Below are 23,293 nucleotides of genomic sequence, written 5' to 3'. Positions count from 1 at the left end.
TGTGCGCAAAAAGGACGAAGACCGACGATAAGGAAGCAGACAGGATGAGAAGACGAAACTTAGCATTTGTCGTGTCTGTTCCTTTTTCATCAGTCTTTGTCATTTTGTGCAATCAGTCTTCGTCGTTTTGCACGCCGTGTACTTTATCATAAGCGTAAGCGAACTTGCCCACGTTGCCACTATGCTTCAGAAATAAATGGTCACACACGTTTTATTTGTGATATTTCGACTGGACATTTGCACTTCGTATTCCATACAAAACAATTTTTCACATATCATCACTACTCTAGCTGATTAGAGGCTGTGCCACCGCAGAATAGCTGGGATATAGTGCCTGAAAAAAACCATTCCAGCTTTGGCACAGCTTTTTTCAAGAACGGCGTGTCCTTCATTACTTTTACACACTTGGGCCCCTTGGGTGAGTAGACACCCTACTGAAAAAAAAACATTTTAAATTTAAACGGGTCGACCCGTTTCAATCAAACGGGTGCAAACTTGTCGAACCGTTTGAATCAAACGTGATTATGGGATACGGGTAGCCATTTGAAACGGTACCCGCTCGAACGGTACCCGTTTGATACATGTACCAGTTTGATACAGGTACCCGTTTGATACAGGTACCCGTTTGATACGGGTGCCCGTTCGACCTTGCACGTGACCACACGTTTGAACGTGCCTTTCGAATCGGGAAATTATGCGCTGGCCCTAAATGGAGATCGTCTGGTAGGTTGGTTATCTTAAACTTAATTAAGACGTTCCGAAACTCATAAACCTATTTATAACATGGAGGGAACACGTAGAACAAATGTGCTCACGTAGGTGCTTGCAAATGGACAGAAAAACAGACACAAAAGATTGTTTTCAATTCTCCTCAAAGTTTATTACGTCTTCTGTAGACAAGCACAAACGTGCAAGCGATCTGTGAAATGTGAGAGGCACTCTAAGCTTTTATATAACTGAGAAGATAGCAAACCAAACAAGAACCGAGGCAATTCTAGACTATGAAGTTAGACTTTCGGGAAATTATTCGCCCGGTTGCCGCGAAAATAGTGGCTGCATAATTATAGAGATAATCTGGGAGAGTACGAGTAGAAGAACGGTCAATCGTTGCCAAGAAGTAGGCTGCAGTGCCCTTACCATAAAAATAGCGAACTTGAAAGATGTAATCCGTGATATTTGTCGACACGGTAAAAGCAGGACAACCACACAAACACAAACGAGAGGGAACGGCTCCTTGGAAGTTTCAACACGATGTGGCGCACAAGCTGTCATTTGCCGAACCCAACCAAACCGCAAGAATTACTGACTTTCTTGAAGATTGGCTTGTTACCGATATAGGCGTAGGACTTTTCGAACACTTTGGTGCACATCCAATACGTTGTCGAGAGACATCCTAATAAGACCGCGGGGTTAGACGACAGATCGAAGCAGGTGGACTAGCGAAGTTCGAACTGGAACTGACAACAAGCAGACAAAGAAATAAGTGGCTGCCAGGCGCACCTTTCCGGATCTCGATGCTTATCAGCGTGTAGCTCGCTCGTTGCTGCGGGTCACGTGACAGGGGTGACAAGAGAGGAGGGAGGGGGCGAGGTCAAGGCGCCGGGACCACCGGGACAGCCCCTCTCCTTCTCCCCAGGCATTCCAGTGAGATGTGTTTTTGTAGCCTCGGAAAACATACGAGCGCGTGCGCGCGCGCACCAATTTTAGCACGTTTGAACCTTGGAAATGGCGGCGGGGCGGCCAGAAGCTCGGCTTGCGCCCGAGCGAAGAAACAACTCAGCGCGAGCTCGTAGTTTGACTACTGCAACGGCGGGCGTGCTGCAATGCTCGATGTTATTGCGGCCGCGTGTACGCGTGCTGGCTTCGCTGCGTCTTGAATTAAAGTGAAACGGAATCTAGACGTACATTCTTTCTCGCGGTCGCGTCTCCTGCGAGAGAGATTCGAGCTGAGTAAGTAAATTGAGGCAAGAAAGATGGACAAAGTTTTAAAGTTCTGACAAAAATATCGGGTCAGCAACGTCGCGCGTTTACGTAAAACAGCAACAAAAAAAGGTGTTATTTTTAGGTGCAGTATAAGGAAACATCAACGCAATTGAAATATAAATATAATTACTTGCATTACGCGGATGATCTGAAATCGATGAACCGGCGCACCCGGCCTTCCGGAAACATCGGCTGCCACGACTGAAACGCTAGGCGTGCCCACGCCGCCGATCTGTACGTTCAATATCAAACGGGCTCCGGAGAGCCGATTGATTAAACCGGTACAGTTTGCAACATGGTCACCGGTTTGAGAAAACGTGCGACAGCTTTGCCCAAACGAGTCGCCCATTTGGCCAGACGAGCGGCCCATTTGCCCAGACGAGCGACCCGTTTGCCAAAGGAGTGACTTGTTTGTCCAAATAGGTGACCGTTATGGCTCATACGGGGGACCCCTTTGAGCCGTACGGGCGACCCCTTTGACAGACTGGTGACCGCTATGATTAAACTGTTACCGGTATGGACCCGTTTATTTTCATATAGGCACCAAATGGTCTTTTTCAGTAGGGCATAGAAGTCGCACACATTCGCACCAACAATATACACGCTGAATTGCACCTGTGTGTAGCACACATGGCTTTCTTGCAGCTTCAGCTTTTTCCCCTCGTATTGCAGGTAGTCAACGTTAATGTTCTCGTCAACTACAGGCTTGGTCTCGCACCTAGAAGCACACTTGATCTCTCGGAGGCGGATTTCCCCTTTAACTTCCAGCAGTCCGTCGGGGCTGCAACACAACCACGGCTGTGGGACGCATTCAACAAGTCCTACTTGTATCACCTTTTTCTTTTCCGAGGACTCGTATTCTTTCCTGGCTTCCGGTTCTTTCGCTACACCATAAGAACATGAGGCACTCTTGAGTGACCGTGGTGAGGCAAGGACTTCGGCCAGGGTATCGAAGTCGGCTATACGTATTTTCACTCTGTGTGCCTTGGAGCTTGCAGGAATTCTTGCTCCCTCAAACGGTTCCATTGTGGGCATGCACTTTGAAGTATTGTCTCTCGTGCAATCGCTTTGCACTCATCCTCGCTGACCATGACGGCGAGAAGAACGTCGTCGCATAGCTCCTCACTCAAAATGTCATCTGCGCCAAATATTACCCGCGGTTGTCCGACACGAGGTAGAAGCTTGTTGAGACTTTTGAGGTTCTCCTTCACATGCTCCTCTTAACGAAGCATAATGCCTAACGGGCAGGTGGAATTTACAATGGACGCTGGCACCGGTTGTCCCTGCAGCCTGCCATCCAGTAGCTTCGATGCGAACATTTCTGAGAATAGCCCACCCTTGTTGTACATTCCAAGCAGCTTTGCCGATGGCCTCTTCCAAACGTCTGTTATGGACCTCTTTGTGGAAGTGCCGTCCCTGTTCACATATGCCACCACTGCTGTCGTGTGCTTGCACTGGCCGCATGTGCCACCTCTACAGGTGCAGTGCGCCTCTGTTATCCTCCTGCTGTTGTCCATCTGATGACAAAAAGAAAACGTGTATGTAAGACTCCTTAATGTCCAGTCAAGTTCATGCAACATTGTCATTATGAATATCATCAGCACTACACGTCCTCCTGTGCGTCTGGTCTTTTTCTCGCAACAAAAAGATCATGCTCAAAAATATACAACAACAGGGCAGAAAGTGCAGGAATTTGTTTTTGTTAGGTCGACCAAGGGTAGGAATGGGATGAGTGAGACAACCGTGCAGCAAATACTGATACATTTATTCCGTTAATGCTCGCCTCCCTCGCGAAAATGGGAAGTGTGAGTAAACTGTCTTTGCAACTCTGATCGGACGTGCGGTCCGACTTTAGGCAGCAGTTAAATGATCCCGCTTTAATAATAAAGGCGAGGTCACATTTCGCAGTGGGCTCGAGTCTAGCAATCGATCGGAGTTGCCGAGGTCCTACAGGTGCGGCAGAAGTTTTCTGATCAAATAGCAAGCTTCTTGTGGCTTTTGTGATCGTAGCACCCACTCACGAGATTTGTTTACCCATATCTCTCGGCGCTCGATACGATCGAGTCAGCTACGACGAGGAAGAGCTGGCGTGCACAGAAATCAGCGAAGAAACTAGAAGGCAGTTAAATAAAGGCAAGATAAACAAAGAAGGAGATTGTTACACACCGCAACAAATTGAAGCGAAACATTTCGCGAAAAAGACTCCGTGCGAATTGCCGCGACCCGAAAGGGTAAACATCATTGCCAAGATTTCATCTAGGCAGTCGATAATCCCGAATAGCTCTAAGATTCTGAAGGAGTCTGTACTAGTAAATACAAATAAATAATTCTGTGAGCATGAAAGAACGGGCACTTACTTTGATTGTTATGGAGTAAGCTCCTTGAGAGACGCTCGCATTTCGCACACACCTTGCCCTCAGGACCGACGACGCCGCCGATACTCTCTCGTTAACGTCGAAGACGTGGCAACTCTCGTAGAGATCTTCACCCTTTTTCGTAGTGGCATCGCGAAACATGGAGCCTACTAGGACGTCTTTAAAACCGGCTCGAAGTACCAAGCCTCCGACTGCGGACGCCTGCGCCGCCATAGCGTCCTGGTGCAAAGTGCGGCTGCAGGCTGCCGCACGAGTCTCGCGATGCAACACCAGCTCCGCCGCCAGTGGCGCTGCGTGCAGCCCCACCGCGCCCCCTATAGTTCCCGCACCGAGTGTATAGAGCGTGTTGTTTTAGCTGCACCATATTTCAAAACAATGGGTACGCCAAATTGAGTAATTTGAGCGCTGGGGTTAGTGGTCATGGCGTCCTCTAGAACAAAAGGTGAAATTAGGTAATTAGTTGGCTAATTAAATAAGATGTTTTAACTAACTTTTCAATATTTCACCTGAGGGCACATAATGTATTTAGGCGATTGAAGATCTATCACAGTATGGTCTAGCCGTGTCGTCAACTTTGGAAAAAACAAATTTCTACTATGCGCTACGGGGTCGAGAACTGTCACTTTGGCAAATTTCGTCAGACCGAAACTAATCAGGAAAGAGCGCCGGTAAAGTTAACGCTCCGCGCTCCCGGGCATGCGATTTGTCATTATCGCGGCCGGCTCCACTTGCTCAGGCGAAGCTGGCTGCGATAGCGACGATCCTATCGGGGCCGGAAGAGCGGAGCGGTTGCTTTACCGGTGCTCTTTCTCGCTTAGTTTCGGTTTGACGCCGTGTAGTGAAGTGACATTTTTTTGACCCTGTAGCACCTACTACAAATTTTTAATAAAAGTTTCAGTGCAGGGCTAGACCATAAGGTGGAGCTTCAATTGTCTGATTACTTTATGCTCCCTCGAGTGAAAAAATAGAAAAAATAGAAAACAATATAGTTAATTAGCTACCAAATTACCTAATTTCACCTTTTTTTCTAGAGGCCACCATGGCCCTTAACCATTGCCCCAGGGCTCAAATTGCTTTATTTTACGTCTTCTTTCTTTTTAAATCTGGTCCAGTTAAAAAAAAAAAAAAAAGAACTAGATTTTTGTAAGGTGGGCTTCTGCCTAGTCTTCAGCTGCTACATGGGAGGTAGGCTCTCAGATGTTCGAACTGGGATGTCTGCTGAACGTAACCACATGACCAGCTTGTGCTGAGCGATTGTTCGAGCTGAGGACATCACAGCGACAGTGTCATGACTTGACAAGCAACTTTATGAATGTTAAAAATGTCTTTTACTTACAGAGAGACTGCGTCTCAACGACTTATAACTTAGGATACCTAACTAGGTATTGATATATTAATGAAATGCAAAGCAATTATCTGGCAGGCATTATATTTTTTAACAGGCTGGGTCGACTCCGCATTTAGTCGAAAAAGCCTATGCGTAATAAGGCAGTGCAAGCATAATATGCCTTAGAATTCTTTTTGGATCCTCCAAAAGATGTGTTTTGAAGGCAAGATACACAAGTTATTAGATTTAGAAAGTGCCTCAGCTGTACAAATGCATATACAGGTACTTCACTCGGCAAGCCTATTCAGCTCAGCTCTGTGCAAGTGTGCATGTAAAGTACACGCTCACTGACCGAATTAGAGAGGCAAGAAGAAGTCCTAGTTCCGCCACCTACCCGCCTGCTACCTTCCATTACGTTCGGTGTATCATGAGCCTTGAGTGAGCAGACCGTCCAAAGCAAGGTGCAAAGTACAAGCGTGTGCTGGAGGACGACCAGCCATTTTCTTTTTGTCATTGGCTATAATATATATTTCTAGTAGGATATATATTTTTTTTTTAAGTGAGAGAAACGTATTGCAACAATTCAGTCCTCCTTTGACAATAACACAGAATTCTGATCAAGACACCAGTGTATGTCTATTGCCATTCACCATTTGCCAAAAAAAAGGTTCCGCCTATCGGAACATCCACACATGTGGTGTGTGAGTGGGTTGAGGACTGAGAGGCTAGAAAACGAAGCGGTCACAAGGCTTGTCTGGCCCTTCCAACCATGCGGGTACATTCGTCGCGAATTCCCGATTTCTAGCCCAAAAGATTTTAAAACCAGTAAATATTATCCAAGGTTGAGGTATACCACTGAATCGCGATTCCCCCCGATTGTGCGAATCCTTTTTAAATCCGAGGTACGATTGCAAATCACCCTCTTGTGCTGCCGCAGGCGTTCATGCTGTTTGCTTCGGAGGAAAAACACTTATTTGCGATGAAGACGTGCCACGACGTACAGGCGAAAGTGTTTCATGAACTAATAAAAAATTCACGTCATTTAATGGACACAAATAGGCTCTCATAGTGACGAAACCATGATTGTTGTTTATGGTTTTACTCCTGCATACGAACAAAACTGACCTCCTTCTTTCTCGTATATACAGCAAAACCACTGATCTTCGCGGCCCCTATTTATTCTCAAATCGGTAAGAAAGCACATAATCGCGGCCACTAAATTTCGCGAATATCAAGGCTGCATTGAAACTCGTGAGGACCAAAGTTTCCCCGCGCTCTTTTACTTTGTGTAATTTTCAATGTGCGAAAATTAAGGGATCGCGAACAATAATGGGTTTACAGCACTTGCCTGTGTCCCATGATGTTAACATTTCAAGGAAGCTGAACATACTGATTTAAGAAATAATTGACATACGCAAAAAAGCGTCCATGTCCTGGTTAGGCACGCAAGGTTCTTTCGCATTGCCCATAAGATGGCAGACTTGTTTTGGCAGAGCTTTTGGTAAAACGGAGTCTCAAAACTAGCTATACTCAACGTCAACTATTTTGTGCAGAATTGTCAAAGCTAGAGTAGCTTCCAGAGTGCTTCAGCCCAGCACTGTTGCAAAAGTATGTGGTTTACTGTTGTAGTTCATTCGCATGGTCTAGAAAAAGTAGCGCTGACCGAGTTCGAGCACTGCGGAATAATAACACGCCAACTATAGAAGCATTCAGTGACGCGCGCATGCGAACTTTGCATTTTTAACTATACTGAATTGGAGCAGAGGTAAAATATGTGTACTTACGGCGGCCATACAGGCCTTTCTCAAGCATGCTCACCCTCGGTAGCACCATTCAGTAAGAAGCAACAGCAACACATTAATGAGACACCGTCGACTGCTGGATTGTGTGTCATCGACCCGCCTCAGGTAACAAAAGGAGATCCGATACACTGTTTTAGGCCAATTGTTTTATCTGGCGGGTTAGGGCCTAAAAGTAGAATTTAACAGACATAACAAAACGATTTATTCCTATAGCATAAACTCTAGGATAGAAATATTTTTAGGTCAGTGCTGTGTTTACATCAAACACAGAAATGTTTCGTTTATATGATAAACCATTAGCCCCGTTTTGCATAAATGTAATCAACAGGGTGAAAATGTCGCTATTATGAATTGGTTAAGAAAACACTCGCGGTGTATAAAAGCTTCGTTCGATTTAGGTGCACCTGCTGCACCGTTGCAGAAAAGTGTAGGGTGGTGTACTTCATGTAAGGGATTTGGAGAGCGACGAGGCAAGCGACACTTACGAGGACCCGCTCTCGCTCAGACACACCTTAACAAAGCGAAGGAAACAAGCGACCAAGGCGATCAGCGTTTTCTAGTAATTCAAAAACCAGGCGACGCAACCAGTGACACTGAGAAAGCTCGGTCACTCGTCGCGGGCACTCGCAGCTTGTCGCCGTAGCTTGGCTCATTGCTCGTTATATTGCTTATATGCAGTTCAGAAAGTCGCTCTAGAGAAAGAGAGAGTAAACTTTATTGTGGAAATGGAGCTTTTCATATCCCAGCCCTAGTCCGGGCCTATGCGGTCGGGGCAGTCTCCGTCCCATGCAGCACATTGCGAATGTGGTGGACAAGGGGGGGCCACCACAGGCTCTGAAGTTCTGAAGGGGGAGAAGTCCATTCCTCCCAGCTGCTTGGTATACGTTCAGTGGGTAGGTGAGAGAGAGATTGCTGTCGGCTTTGGTGGGATGCAATGCATTCCCAGAGTGCACGCTGGTTGGGTGGATGTCCTCCGCAGTGAGGGCAGGAGGGGTAGCCTGGCATTTTGTGTATGTAGTGGATGTAGCTTTGAGTGAGGATGGAATTTGTCTGAGCTCTGCGAATGAGGGTTGATTCTTTTCTTGTGTGAGTTAGTGAGGGCAATAGGAGGAGAGTGGAGGCCTTGCGCCTTTCCTTTAGAATTTGTTGCCTGGCTTTGTGAAGTATTTATCCTTCTTGTTTGGGGTCGTATTCCTGATCACAGGGCAAGGCGAGAGGGCTACCCGAATTCGGTTCGAGGGTAAGTTGATGTGCTTGTATGTTGCATCTTCACGCCTGATCTCCTGGGACCCACTGAATTCTAATTTGGAGTAGTGGGTACTTGTGCATGTGAGGTTGTGGCCGATTCTGTATTGATGTGGGGAGCCTATTCTTCAGAAAATCCCTGCATCCGTCCTGGCTGTCTGCTCTTATGATAATTTTATCGTTGTTTTTGGTGAATTCGGTGATGGCAGTAGATATGACTAGTAGTTCGGCGAGCCTTGGGGATGGGATGTCTTGGTATCATCGCGTTAAGGTTCCCTCGATGTTTCATACAGCTATGAGGCCGTGTCCTGCGCTGTAGCTTGCATCTGTATAGTATGTTTTGGTGCTAGTACCTTCCTCGTCGTTCTTCATTAGGCGCTGGACTCTGTCGATTCTTCTGTCTGCATTTCGTTTTTTATGCATGTTTTTGGTGATTGGGTCTACATGGGTTCTAGGTTGTTGTTCCCATGGGAGAGTTTCCAGCGGGATAGGAGGAAGGTTTGTCGTTTCATAGTTTAGTTTTGTTAGTATTTTTCTGCCTTGAAGCGATGTTTCTTGTCTTTGTTTGTGTCCTAGTTTGTGGATATCTACTTAGGCGTCTAACGAATTGAAGAGCCCCGCGTCTTTTATTTTGTAGGTGGCTGTAAAGCGGGGTAGGCCCAATGAGCTTAGAGGTTTTGCGCAGAGTTGTTTCGAGTTTTTTTCTGTTGTGTTTCGGTGAGGCTGATATATGGTAAGTGGTACATGACTGTACAATATATTAGTGCTTCTATGACTTTCCTTAATTCATGCTCTTTCATACTTGTCTTTCGTATTGTGATCCTGCGGATCATGACAAGAATTTGTTATATTTCTGCTATGAGTTTATTTAAGGTGATGTTAAGTTTACCGTCTTCTTGTATATAGTATTCTAGCACTTTTATGTGTTTGTTTCTTGGCAATGGTTCTTTTTTTTATTGTTAAGCTTATCATTTTTCTATATACTGAGGTTCTATTTTCGGGGGATCGAATTATTACTGCATATTCATATTTCTCTGCAGAGCGTGTAAGTCCGATGGAGGCCGCGTACCTCTGCACTGTGTCAATACCCTTTTGCATTGCTTCTTCTTGTTATCCTGCGGATTCTTTAGTCGCCCAGAGGGTGATGTCTTCTGCGTACATGCTATGTTCGAGGTAATCTATGACGTTAAGCTGTTTCGACAGGTTTTTCATTGCTATGTTGAAGAGGGATGGTGATTGAATGGATCCCTAGGGTGTCCCTGTCTTTATCGGGTGGCTGTCCGAGGTGTAGTCGTCCAGTCTTATTTTAACTGTTCGGTCAGAGAGGAAGTTCTTCACGTAGTTGTAAATCTATCTTGTGTCCGGGGTTTATTTCTTTTAGGTTCTTTAATATAGCCGCGTGTGATATTTGGTCGAACGCCTTGCTCATGTCGAATCCCGCGACTATTCTAAGTTGTACCATACTCGAGTGATCGAGCATTTGTTGTTTGATCCTGATTATCATGTCTTGCGTGCTTACGTGTTTTCTGAATCCTATCATTGTCTCCGGTAGTGATTCTTGACTTTCCATGAGCCATTCTAGCTTCGTTAAAACCATTTTTCCATTACCTTTCCCACACAGGATGTTAAGGAAATCGGTCGATAGTTGTCGATGGAGTTTGGTTGTTTCCCTGGTTTGGGGATTGGTATAATGATTGCCTCCTTCCACTGGGTTGGTAAGTTACCTTCGTCGCATACTCTGTTAATTTCTTTAAGTAAAATCGTTATATATTCGTCTGGGAGATTTGGTAGCATTCCGTACGTTATGCCGTCCTCTCCCGGGGCAGTATTTCGTTTGAATTCACTAAGTGCGCTTCTTAACTCCCCTTCACAGAATTGGCTGTTGATTCCTTCCGCGTCCTCAACATTGTATTCTGTTTCTGTGCCAGGGAAAGTTATTCCGTCCTTGTTAGGGTAGAATTTGTACAGTATATTCTCTGCTATTTCTTTACGTCCTGTTTGGTAATGGCGGCATAGTTTATTTGTAGTGTGTTTTGTTTTAGGTTGCCCTAATAATGTTCAAAGGGTTTGCCATACTCTCGGGGTGTGCAGGAGGCCGTTTAGTTGATCGCAAGTTTGGAGTCAATTTTCTTGTGCTAACTTATTCGCGTAATTGTATGCTTCCTCTGTGATTCTTTGGATGGCTTTCTTGAGATCTGTTCTGGATTTCTTCTTTTTTCCAAATTTTAACAATCTTATTGCGCTTCTCCCATAAGCTAAGAAGATGTGAGTCTACGTACGACGCTTGTTCACTGTTTGCTATCCATTTAGTGTTATTTTTGTAGCTGCTCTGTATTTTACCTAGTCCCTGCGGCCAGTAAGGTCAGGATTATTTTCTACGGTTTCTTTAAGTTCATTTCTTATTTAGTCCCACTTGGTGATTTTGTTTTTTGTTCCCGTTGTTTTTTTTTTTTACTTTTCCTGCGTGTTTTTACAGTAATGTTGATAATATTGTGATAACTACCTAAGTTTTCTAGCTGGTTTTCCCAATGGCACGTTGGCTTGCCTTTTTACCAGGTTAGGTCCGGGTTGGTTTCCCTTTGCACGCTATATCCTGTCCTGGTGGGTATCGGGGTATCATTCATGGGAGTTAATTGTCTGTTAGTCATGATGTTTTCGAGTTTTCTACCGTTAAATGAAGAATAGCTGTAATTCCATCCTAGATGTGCGCTGTTGAAGTCACCTGCAATTAGTATTGGATATTTATTGTTTTGTTGTATAAATCGATCTAGTTCTTTAGAATGTTTGAACTCTTTCTTCGGTGTCCAATATGCGTTTAAGATCTGTTACTATGATTTGAACTTTAATTGCTATGTGCTCTTGTGCTTCAGAATTGAGGTGATTAGTGTCTATTTGTATCGCCGTAATAGATTTATGACTGTACGTTATTTCGTTCCTTGGGAGGAGCGGGGTTATCACGGTTCTTTTTTGGGAGGTTCCTTGTGATACTGGGTTGGGAGTGAAGGTCGTAGCCCAGTATGTTGAAGACTCCATTACTTTCTTGTACCAGCATAATGACTGGCTGTTCCTTTGATTGCTGTATGTATTGTTTCAATAAATTGACCTTTTTACGCAAGCCGATGCTATTCCATTGCCAAATTATTATTTCGCCATTTGGGGAGTTTTGGTTCGGTTGTTTGATCTTATTCATGGTTTTTAGTTGCCTCAGTGCCCTGGTTGGTATCCTCTGTGATAACTACTTCGTGTGGGCTAATTTTGACGTCAAGGCTCGGTGTTTGGGGTTTTCTTCTCAAAGAATTACGTACGGATTCTAATATAATGAGCGAGCTTTCAAGCTGCCTTTGTCCGACTTCGAGGTTGACAAATTGTTCAGCAAAAAGGGTATCTCTTTTCTGGAGTTCTTCTTGCATATTCTGTACGATTCTGTCCCTTTTTTGGATTTCCTTTTGAGAGTTCGTTTCTCTGTTGTAGTTCCCTTCGAAGGGAGTCTAGCTTTCTAAATATTTCCATTGTGGTTTCATTTTGTGTTGTGTTTGTTTCAGTCACGTGCTTGTCCAGGTTGATGCCTGCCTTCATTGCTCTAACGATGTTGATTTGTGACGGCGTTTCTTTTGCGTCAGATAGCACGACCGTATACTCTTTCTTAGGGTCCTCTGCGGGGGTTGACGAAAGCTGGATGTTGATTCGGTTGCTGCTGGGGAAGGAGATAATTTACCCACCCTCCAGCTCCGTCTGTCCAAGGGAGGTGATGCCGTCGTCTTCCGTATTGCCGGTGGGGTTTCCCTGATGTGTTGCCGTGGCCTTTCGTTCTGGACTACGCTTGTTTGTCTCGGTGGTCGTTCTTTTGTTCTTGGGGGTTTTTGCTCCTGCTTCTTGATCTTTGGGTGTCTCCTAGCATTGCGAAGCTGTTGCGAGTTGGAAGCCTGCGCCATTGAGTGCTTGAGGTGCTCCTGTCGTGGCTGTGCTGTGGTTTGCACCGGGTGTCCTGTCTACTTCTTGGGTTTGTTAGTCTACTCGTGGAGATATATTAGCTTGGCGCCAGCTTCGGATGCGCATTCCTTCTCTGCGGTTTCTGTCTGCTTCTTGGCGTACTGGACATTGTGGGTAGTCTGCCGGGTGTTTTCCGCGGCAGTTTTGGCATTGGATTTGACAGTAGTGCTCTGCTATCCCGTTGGGGTCAGGTGGAAGTTTAGTTCCACATTGTAAGCATCTCTGGTAGTGTAGTTGGTTTGGGCAGACATCTGCTCGGTGACCTATGATGGCGCAGTTGTTGCAGAAGAGGCGCCTTGGGGTGTAGGGTTGGAGCCTCATGACTACTGTGCTGTAGAAAGCGAACCTAGGTAGGCGGGTTCCCTCCATGACAATAAGTATGGAGTGGGATGAGCATATTCTCCAAACTTCTAGGACCTTGGTTCCTTAGATCTCAAGTTCGTGTTGAATTTCTTCGTCTGGGACAGACATTTGGATGCCGTGTATAACACCTGTGACTGTATTATTGCCCCTGGTTTTATAGGCGAGAATGGGGTGTTGTGTGTTGGGGACTAACATTTGGTGTAGGTGGAGAAATTTCTCTGCTGCGGTCGTGCGGTACGTGTCGATCGCAATGAGGTTCGGAATGGCTCTCACTTTTACGTAGGCATCCCTTTTGTCAGCCTTGGTGAGTGCCGCCGCTTGTACAAGCTTCGTCCTATAGCGTCAGGTGGTAATTTACTGAGGTTTGTGCCGTCTGTCAGTTTGATTATCACAGTTATATGTTCTTAGAGTCGTTGGTTTGGCGCACCTACGACTTTCCAGTCGTGTTCTGTTGCGATTTCTTCTGCGTCCATGCTTGTTGGAGGTGTCGGGCGGGAGTAGCCAACATGCCGCAGGGCGGTAGTCGATTCCTTGTTCTTACGCCGGTTGTTAGGCTTGTCTCCGTTCGGCCATGGGAAATGAGTATAGGCCCGGTGTTCTTTGACACCGGGCTTGGTGGTGCCTTTACTCACTTGTCGTGCCTGGTGTCCTTGTGCTAATTTCTTTTCGTATGGCCTTTGCTCGTGGCGAATATACTGAATGTAGAGTTTGGGTAAAATTATTGGAGCTCGCTGTACTGCCGTGCTGTCTCATCAACGCTTCTTCTTCTTCCAGGGTAAAGCTATCTCGCTTTAAGTGCGTATTATTGGATTGGGAACAGCCTCGCATCCAGCCATAACTCATTTTTTTTGTATGCGGCTTAGGTAGAAGTAAACATCGTACATCGTTTTTAGACACGGCTCCTCGTTCATCGGCTCAAATTGCAATTTTGCTAAATGAAAACTTTTATTAAACACAATTATTCTAGTTCAACATTTTCACGAACACTTGGCACACATGTTTACATTGAGGGGCACCTAACATAATTTAAAAGTAGAACGAAAAGGGGACGAAATTTGTTTAAAGCTTCACAGAAAGACAGTCGCCTTCGAATCTGGGCCTAACGGCCGAACTTAGGAGTCGTTGGTGTTCGGGCAATTGGGCGAGGCGAGCCGGCCGCGCTGCGCTGAGGCTAACCACGCCTGGTTGAACTATGAGAGGCGCCGTCGAGTTGAGAGCCAGAGTCGGAGCAGAGCCGGACCGCCGAGCTTCCGTCCCATAAAACGTGGAACGAGCCGACACTCCCGGTGCAGTTGCGTCTCCGGCTTCTCCGCGGTGGCGGGAAGCTGGGAAAGCCGCGGCAGTGGAAGCGGAATCAACTGGGCGGAAGCTTTACGTTTCGCTTTTCGCCGACGTCGGCTCCGGTTGCGGGATGGCGGGCCTTGGTGGCGGGGTTTGCGGCTGGTTGCGACGACGAGAGGCGCTCTTGTAGAAAAATGTCCAGCCTTTCCTCTCTGGTGAAGAAGGAAGAACAGCAAAGCTCTACTATGGCGTGAATGAAGTGATGGCCGGCCGCAAGTCAGTAACCCAATGTGGAAAAGCTAGAAACGTAGCCGCCGTCGCTCATAGATGGGGGTAGCTCTCCAGTGTTTTGTGTCGAAATTTGTTTCCTGTCGGTGACGATACTGGAAAAACTAGCCCTTAACAGCTCCGATGTTAGAAAAAAAGAACCGGTCCCCTCTTTTCCAACTTTGAATTTTATACTCGATTGCGCTTTTGCTGACCGCTGCAACGGTCCGCAAAGGTGCGGTGGAGTCAAAGACGAAGACGGAGCCAACGTAGCCACAAAAATGACCGCATGACCGATACTGATTTCGAAAAATGACCGATACTGATTTTATTGTTCATAGGTAGTGCTAATGGTGCTGATTTTCCGTTTTCATTTTCGTTCATTTTAATCCATGTCAGAAAGAGAATGTGTGGTATGGAACGTGGTTATATAGGCATTTGAGCATTTGACCGCAGTACCCTCTCGTCTTTAAACGTTGAGCCAATGCATGCAAAGTTTAATGCTATATATACACATTTGACCGCAGCGCCTTCTCCTGTATAGACGTTGAGCGTCTACATGCAACCTTTCATTCATGACAGACAGATGGGATGGCAATCGATATGAGCATGAACGACGGACGGATGGACAAGGCTAGCCCCTAAGGATCTTCACCCCTAATAATAGTAACCCCAGCTCTTGAGTTACTACCACTTCTCAGAGCCCCCCTAATCGTGCCGCAGTGGTGGCCGAGTGGTTAAGGCGATGGAGTAGAAATCCATTCGGGGCTACCCGCACAGGGTCGAATCCTGCGACTGCACAAACATTTCTTTTCTTTTCATTAGAAGACAGATGGGATGGCAATCGATGTGAGCACGGACGCCGGACGGATGGACAAGGGTAGGCCCTCAGGAGCTTCGCCCCTAAAAAGCGCTGAGTTGGCCGAGTACTCGTCTCGGCCCACCGTACGAGCTATACGGCCCGTATGACCCTTTCGACCGGTGATACGGCATATTCTGCTTGGACGCACGATAGTTTGTTGCCGTGCGCGTTGGTTTTGGTATGCGGTACGGCTGGTGCGGTTGTCGAATAGGTGAGGTGCTCAGTATTCGAGAAAATCGCCCCAAGACCCTAAGACGTCTTCCTGAAGAGTTGACCGAGGGATTTGTGTCTACTCAATGTCAGTTTATTTCCCGTTTCAACATTATATGGTTGATGTAACAATACCGGTGGTAAATGATGTACGTTGTGATGCAAGATAACCGTTGCCTTTCTGCTTGTATGATATGGTTATAACGGCGGTCCTGTGGTATAAGCGTTTTGTTGAAGGATTACGGTCGGCTTTCTGCTTATATGATTTGGTGATAACGATGGTCCTGTTGTATAAGCTTTTTTTTGTGTCTACATTGGCTCCGTCTTCACCTACGACATCGGACGCAAAATTATACTAACCGCAGCCAATCATATCCCTACTGAAAAAAAAACATTTGAAATTCAAACGGGTGGTAAAATGGTCCACCCGTTTATGTCAAACGGGTGCAAACTTGTCGACCCGTTTGGATCAAACCTGATTATGGGATACGGGTAGCCTTTTGAAACGGTAACCGCTCAAAACGGTACCCATTTGAAACAGGTGCCGTTTGATACGGGTGCGTGTTTGATACGGAGGCCCGTTCGACCTTGCACGTGACCATACGTTTGAGCGTGCCATACGAATCGGGAGATTATGCGCTAGCCCTAGATGGGAATTGTCTGGTAGATTGGTTATTTGAAACTTATTTAAGAAGTTCTGAAACTCATAAACCTATTTATAACATGGCGGAAAGACGTAGAACAAATGTGCTCACGTAGGTGCTTGCAAATAGACAGGAAAACAGAGACAAAAGCTTGTTTTCAATTCTCCTCAAAGTTTATTACGTCTTCTGTAGACAAGTACAAACGCGCAAGCGATCTGTGAAATGTGAGAGGCGCTCTAAGCTTTTATACAACTGAGAATATAGCAAAGCAAACAAGAACCGGGGTAATTCTAGACTATGAAGGTAGACTTTCGGGAAATTATTCGCCCGGCTGCCGCGAGAATAGTAGCTGCATAATTATATAGATAATCTGAAAGAGTACGAGTAGAAGACCGGTCAATCGTTGCCAAGAAGTAGGTTGCACTGCACTTACCATAAAAAATTGCGGACTTCAAAGATGTAATCCGTGGTATTTGTCGACACGGTCAAAGCAGGACAACCACACAAACACAAACGAGAGGGAACGGCTCCTTGGAAGTTTCAAAACGATGTGGCCCACAGCTGTCATTTGCCGAACCCAACTAAACCGCAAGAATTCCTGACTTCTTTGAAGAATCGCTTGTTGCCGATATTTGCGTAGGACTTTTCGAACACTGAGAGTTTTGGTGCACATCCAATACGTTGTCGAGAGACATCCTAATAAGAGCGCAGGGTCAGGCGACAGATCGAAGCAGGTGGACGAGCGAAGTTCGAGCTGGAACTGACAACAAGCAGACAAAGAAAAAAGCGGCTGCAAGGCGCACCTTTCCGGATCTCGATGCTGATCAGCGTGTAGCTCGCGCGCGGCTGCGGGTCACCTAAATGTTGACAAAGAGGAGGGACAGGGCGAAGACCACAGGGGCAGCCCCTCTCCCTCTCCCCAGGAGTTCCAATGAGATGTGTTTTTGTAGCCTTGAAAAACAAACGCACGCGCGCGCGCGTATTTTAGCACGCTTGAAGTTCGGAATTGCTGGCGGGACGGCCAGAAGCTGTGCTTGCGCCCGAGCGAAGAAAGTACTCAACGCGAGCTTGTAGTTTGACTGCGGCAACGGCGAGCGTGCTCTCGCAATGCTCGATGTTCTTGCAGCCGCGTGTACGCGTGCTACCTTCGCTGCGGCTTGAATTAAAGTGAAGCGGAGTCTAGACGTCCATTCTTTCACGCGGTCGCGTCTTCTGCGAGAGAGATTCGAGCTGAATAAGTAAATTGAATAAGTAAATCGGCTCACCAACGTCGCGCGTTTACGTAAAACAAAAAACAAAAAGGTGTTAGTTTTAGTTGCAGTATAAGCGAACATCAGCGAAATTGAAATATATATATAATTACTTGCACTACGCGGACGATCTGAAATCGATGAACCGGCGCTCCCAGCCTTCCGGAAACATTGGCTGCCACGGCTGAAACGCTAGGCGTGCCCACGCCGCCGATCTGTACGTTCAATATCAAAAGGGCTTCGAAGAGCCGATTGATTAAACCGGTACAGTTTGCAACATGGTCACCGGTTTGAGCAAACGTGCGACAACTTTGCCCAAACGAGTCACCCATTTTCCCAGACGAGCGACCCGTTTGCCAAAGGACCTGTTTGTCCAAATACGTGACCGTTATGGCTCATACGGGGGACCCCTTTGAGCCATACGGGCGACCCTTTGACAAACTGGTGACCGGTATGGTTAAACTGTTACCGGTATGGACCCGTTTATTTTCACATAGGCCCAAATGGTTTTTTTTCAGTAGGGATCGTCAAGCAAACTGGCTGCCAGTGGAGTCAGACGTGGAGCCATGGAGGTGTCGGTACCTCCAGTTATGCAGAACGCCAAACCAAAGTAGCGGCATCAATAACGGCAATAAATTAAGGTGGTGTCATACCAGAACTATACAAACAGCAGGTATATTTCTTGTACATTTTTAAATATATTGTAGCACATTGCTTTGATATACGGATAGTCTTTTCAGCGTCAAAAACTTTCTTCGTCTTGCTAAAAGGTAACTAGATCTGAAAGCGAATGAGCTGTGCCGCGAAAAATCTGCAAACAACGCAGTTCGTGATACGTATGGCCGCTTTTAGAGCGCAGCTCTTAGGCGCCCGTTTCCGGCTCGAGCGGCGTCGGCGTCGGTTTCGGCGTAACCGCGCTGTGCAATATGGGTAAATTTCCCCGCTAAATTGAGCGGAAAAGTTTGCCCGCTAAATTTAGCAGAAAAGTTCTCCGCTGAATCTAGCGGAAAACGTTCCCCACTGAATCTAGCGGACAATTTCCCTGCTAAATTTCGCGGAAAAAGTTTACCGCTAAATCTAGCCGAAAAAAATATCCCGATAAATCTAGCAAAACAAAATTTCCTGCTAAATCTAGTGGGCAAATTGCTCCGCTGTATCTAGCATAAAAAGTATCCACGCTACCTTTTTAAAACAAATTTCCCCGCTTAATTTAGCGGATAAATTTCCCCGCTATATTTAGTGGAAAAAATTTCCCCTCTAAATTTAGCGGAAACTTTCCCCTAAATGGGACGCTAGCAAGAAAAGACGAGGGACATAGCCCTCCTCTCCGTACCTTCTTCTCCTCCTCAAGAGCTGCGCTCTGATTCGCCGTTACAAGAGGATGTAAACGGCTTTCATCTTTCTTTTTAACCCTGCTACCAGGACCCCGTTTCAATTCGCTGGCCTCTTATTAATCCAGGGTCGAAGGCTTGAACAAGAACATCCTCGCAGGCATTCTAACACTTGACAGCAGCGCCGCATCTTGTCGACACGCGCCAACGTTTTGGAATGCCATTATACAAACTGCCGTCAAAGCCAAATTTTTTGTGACTCCCCAAACAGCAGAAATTTGGACAATCATTATCCAATTGCTGGCAATGGTCCTTCGGCCACTGCCCATACAGTGGCTGGCCATTGGCCGATGAGTGGCCTTTCTGTGGCCATCGATCAATGGCCACAGGCCATCAGCCATCGGTCAAGCATGAGCCGATGAATGGCCACTCTTGGGCCACTGGCGAAATTATCACGACAGCCATATACCAATGCTTGGCCGAATTCTGCTCTGCTTGGGTGAGCACTACGTGCCACGCTTCGACGCTTTCTATCTTTATTTCTTTGATCAAGATCGCATTTGATGGCCGCCGATAGAAAACAGGTTTTAAGGCTTGAACACGACTGTCTTTATCAGCTTTCGGCCACTTAACAGCAGTGCCGCATCTTGTCAACACATATCTAGCCCATCGCCACGCCATTTTACAGACTGGCGTCGAAGGCAACTTTCGGTAATTCAGCACTATGTGACACCTGTCGCCGCTTTCTATCCCTGCTACCACGACTGGGATCGGATTGGCAGGCCTCTGAACAAAACTAGATCAAGAGCTTGAAAAAGATCACCTTCCCAGCGTTCGGTCAATTCACAATAGCACCGCATCTTGTCGACACATATCTAACTCTTCGCCACGCCATTACGTAGACTGCCTACAAAGACAGCTTTCGGTGGCCGAACTACAGGTGTCATGTTAAGCCGCTTTGTGTTCCTGTTATCGCGATCGTATTCAAATCAGGTGACAGCTGAACACTACCAGGAGTCCAATGCGTGAACAAGACCATTTTTCCCAGCATTCGGTCAATTCATTGCAGCACCACTTCGTGATGATACACGTCTTATTCTTCGCCACACGTCTATACAGATTGCCTTCAAACCCAGCTTTCAGTTACTCAGCATTATATTGTCACGGGTGGTGACCAATGAACAATAAATAAACAGAAAGAAATGAACATTTAATGTGGCGAACTTGTGCTAAAAATAAAAGGGTACAAACGATAATAACGGAGCGTCGCGGGCGTCGAAGTCGGCGTAGTAGCAGAGTCGAACGCTGGGCGAAAACTGACTGCAGATCAGCACGCGGAGTCCCTTATGTACGCACGTTGGGTTCTGGAACAATCGGATTAGATTGTTCGGTGACTGGAACATTCAGAACTCGATCTGACGAGAATGTTCTCGAACTCACGAGAACGCAATCAAAGAACAAATAAAAGAGCATTCCACTGACTGGAATCGAACCCATACTTTCTGCGCGACAGTCAAGCACGGTAACCACTCGGCCACTCGCGCGGTCGCTCGCTGACGAGCGTGGCAATATGCCACGTGTCACCGCTTTCTATAGCTGCTACGAAAATCGAGAGCAGATTCGCTGGCCTCTTGAACAGCATCTTCGCGACAGACGTCTCACCGTTTGCCATGAATTGATACATCAGCCGCAATGCCAGCTTTAGGTGCCCTGTTGGAAAATCTCGAAGATGGAAAGAGGATGGAAAAAACTCATACAAGCGTAACCGCATTATGGGACATCCTATACCCAAGAAAAGGCGGCTCCAGTATAGTGGATTAATCGGAACAATACAGGCAGGCGGAACCATGCAAGCGTGTCGTATTAAGGGACATCCTATACCAGCGTAGTGGATTATGTCGGAACCACGAAGGCGGACGGAAGAATACGTGCATAACGTAATATGGCACATCCTACACCAGCGAAGAGGCGATACCAGCCGGGTGGAGCCATGTGGCTCCAACATGTTGGTATTGCCTTTTCATTGTTGTACAGTGCGATTTTTTTAAGCTTTAGATATTTGTTTAGAAAGGTCGTGTAAGCTAAATTAATGCGGTTTGTGCAGGCGAGTTATACGGCCAGGCGTACGTAGTATAGGGACCTAGTCGTAAGGATCAGTCAGATAATTAAATACAATTTGTTAATTAAATTTTTTAATTAGTGAAAATGAAAACATGGTTTCAATTAGAAACATGCTGAGTCATTGAAAACCACAAAATGAACTCTTTTTAGAAGGATATAATGCAAGGGTAGCGTTTTACGCGTTCTGTAAAAACGCATTATTTGGACGAGCTTCTAGGTTTCAGTTTCTTATCGGAGCTCATATCTGCGCCCACGGTCCTGTTCCCCAGGGGCTTAGACGCGCAACACACGTGCGCCTTGCTTCCCTCCATCCTACGAGGGAGGCGAGGAGGCGGCTTCGCACTGCGGCAACCGGGCAGCAGGACCGCAGGCGCGAAGATGCGCTCTGGTAAGAAACCGAAGTCTGGAAACGCGTCCAAATCAACCATTTTTTTAGAACGCCATAAAATGCCGCTCTTGTCTTATATCTTCACAATGAAAGCTGATTTAGTGTGTTTTGTTGATGCTAAGCAAGTTTCTTATTGGAGCCATGGGTCTATTTTCACTGATTATAAATTTCAGGAATATACTATACTTAAAGTGAGGCTGAAGCGGTTTTGTATCTAAGAAAACACTTTTAAATCTTTATTTCACCTCCAGAATCTCAAATATCAAAATTATTTGGTAATTTGGTGAATTTAGAATGCATAGAGTCATTTTTAAAGCGCTGTGAAGGCACTTCCCTGGAGAGCCACCTCACAAAAGCAGCTTTCGAAATCTTTGCTCACGCATCTTCAGCGCCTATCAAAGTTATGCACGCACATGCTATTTCTTAAAAGTGCAGAAAAATATCTCACGACTCGTGCCAGTGCGGGAAAATATATTTAGAAAACTTGTGATTGGACGCGCGGCACTTAAGCGACACACGCTTGGCGGCAGAAAGATCTTCTTACGATGTCACTACTGCTAGGATTCTTTTTTTGTGTGTTTTCTCACGTTTAGTTATATCTTTGTGGAAAACGAAGGGGATATTCAGATTCTCGGTATAAAACTACGCTAGAATTAACGTTCATCTAGTTTTCTGAAAGAAGTCTTGCACATCTCTGTAATAAGCCGACTGATCATTACAAATTAGCCTTTTATATCATGCCACCCTGGCCATATAACTCACGTACACAGACCGCGTAAATGTAGCTTTTATGGCTTTTTTTTTTTTAAATCTGTAAAACACACAAAAAAACACCCTGTAGAATGTCCCTCAATACGATACAATTGTATGGTTCCTTCCCCGCTTGAATTGTTCCAGAAAGACTTGTGGACATCTAGCGTTTCATTGAATGCTGGATGTCAGCGAGTCTCTACATCAGTGAGTGGTTTCAAACAAGCATTATGTTTGCACACAAGCAAGCTCTTATCCGAGGCTCACCAGGAGCACTAAGAGCAGCGGCGAAATGTCGTGACCTTGTAAATTTGGTTACAGCTACTTATTTTTAGAAGAACTGCATGCAGCAAAGCTTAACTTTGCTCAAAAGAAGATAATTAAAAATTCAATACTGAACAATACTGTCCCTTGAGCTGTCAGACCAAACTCCCACTCTTGCCACTCGGGAGTTCCTAACTTGTGCGTAGAGTATCAGCACAACCCAGATTTGTGCTGCAAGTTAACCTGCAATATAAAAGTTGAATAAACATGAGATGAAATATGAGACGTTTACAATTCTCTGTAATGTGAAATTAGAGCACAGATCTTGAAGAGGAGGATGGGAGAGTTTGTCCCTCCTCCCCCTCTCCTCCTCCTCTTCTGCTCCCTCCCATTTAGCGGGAAATTTCCCTGAATTTAGCGGGAAAATTTCCCCACTAAATTTAGCGGGTTAAGTTTCCCACTAAATTTAGCGCGGAAATTGATGTCACATGACCTCAACACAAGTGCAGTTTTCCCGCTAAAAGTAGCGGGGAAAATGACGTCGCATGACTGTGTCCCGTCATGCATAAGAATATTCAGTTTCTCAGCTAGACTTAGCGGAAATATTAACGTCACATGCCCGCAACATTAATTCAACTTCCTGCCAAGTTTACTTGGGCGGTTACGTCGACAGTGACACCGCGAAACGCGGAAACGGGCGCTAAGATCTGCGCTAAAAACTAAATGCGGCAGGTGAAATAAAGTGAACATTAGAGATAAGAAAAAGAAAAGAGAATCGAAGATAACGTTATCAGATCCTTTCTTTTGTCCGTTCTCAAATCTTGATTTCAAGAAATGTTT

At 45.9% G+C, this 23,293-nt stretch overlaps 2 pseudogenes; both read right to left on the bottom strand.

Moving 5' to 3' along the window:
* Nucleotides 1–186: 186 nt before the first annotated feature.
* Nucleotides 187–3,447, bottom strand: LOC115325348 (annotated as a pseudogene).
* Nucleotides 3,448–12,737: 9,290 nt separating this feature from the next.
* Nucleotides 12,738–23,293, bottom strand: part of LOC115325274 — a 36,220-nt pseudogene continuing 25,664 nt past the window's right edge.

Source organism: Ixodes scapularis, unplaced genomic scaffold (assembly GCF_016920785.2).
Source record: "Ixodes scapularis isolate PalLabHiFi unplaced genomic scaffold, ASM1692078v2 PGA_scaffold12__126_contigs__length_90152505, whole genome shotgun sequence".
NCBI lineage: Eukaryota > Metazoa > Arthropoda > Arachnida > Ixodida > Ixodidae > Ixodes > Ixodes scapularis.
This window is presented reverse-complemented; position numbering and strand designations above follow the sequence as displayed.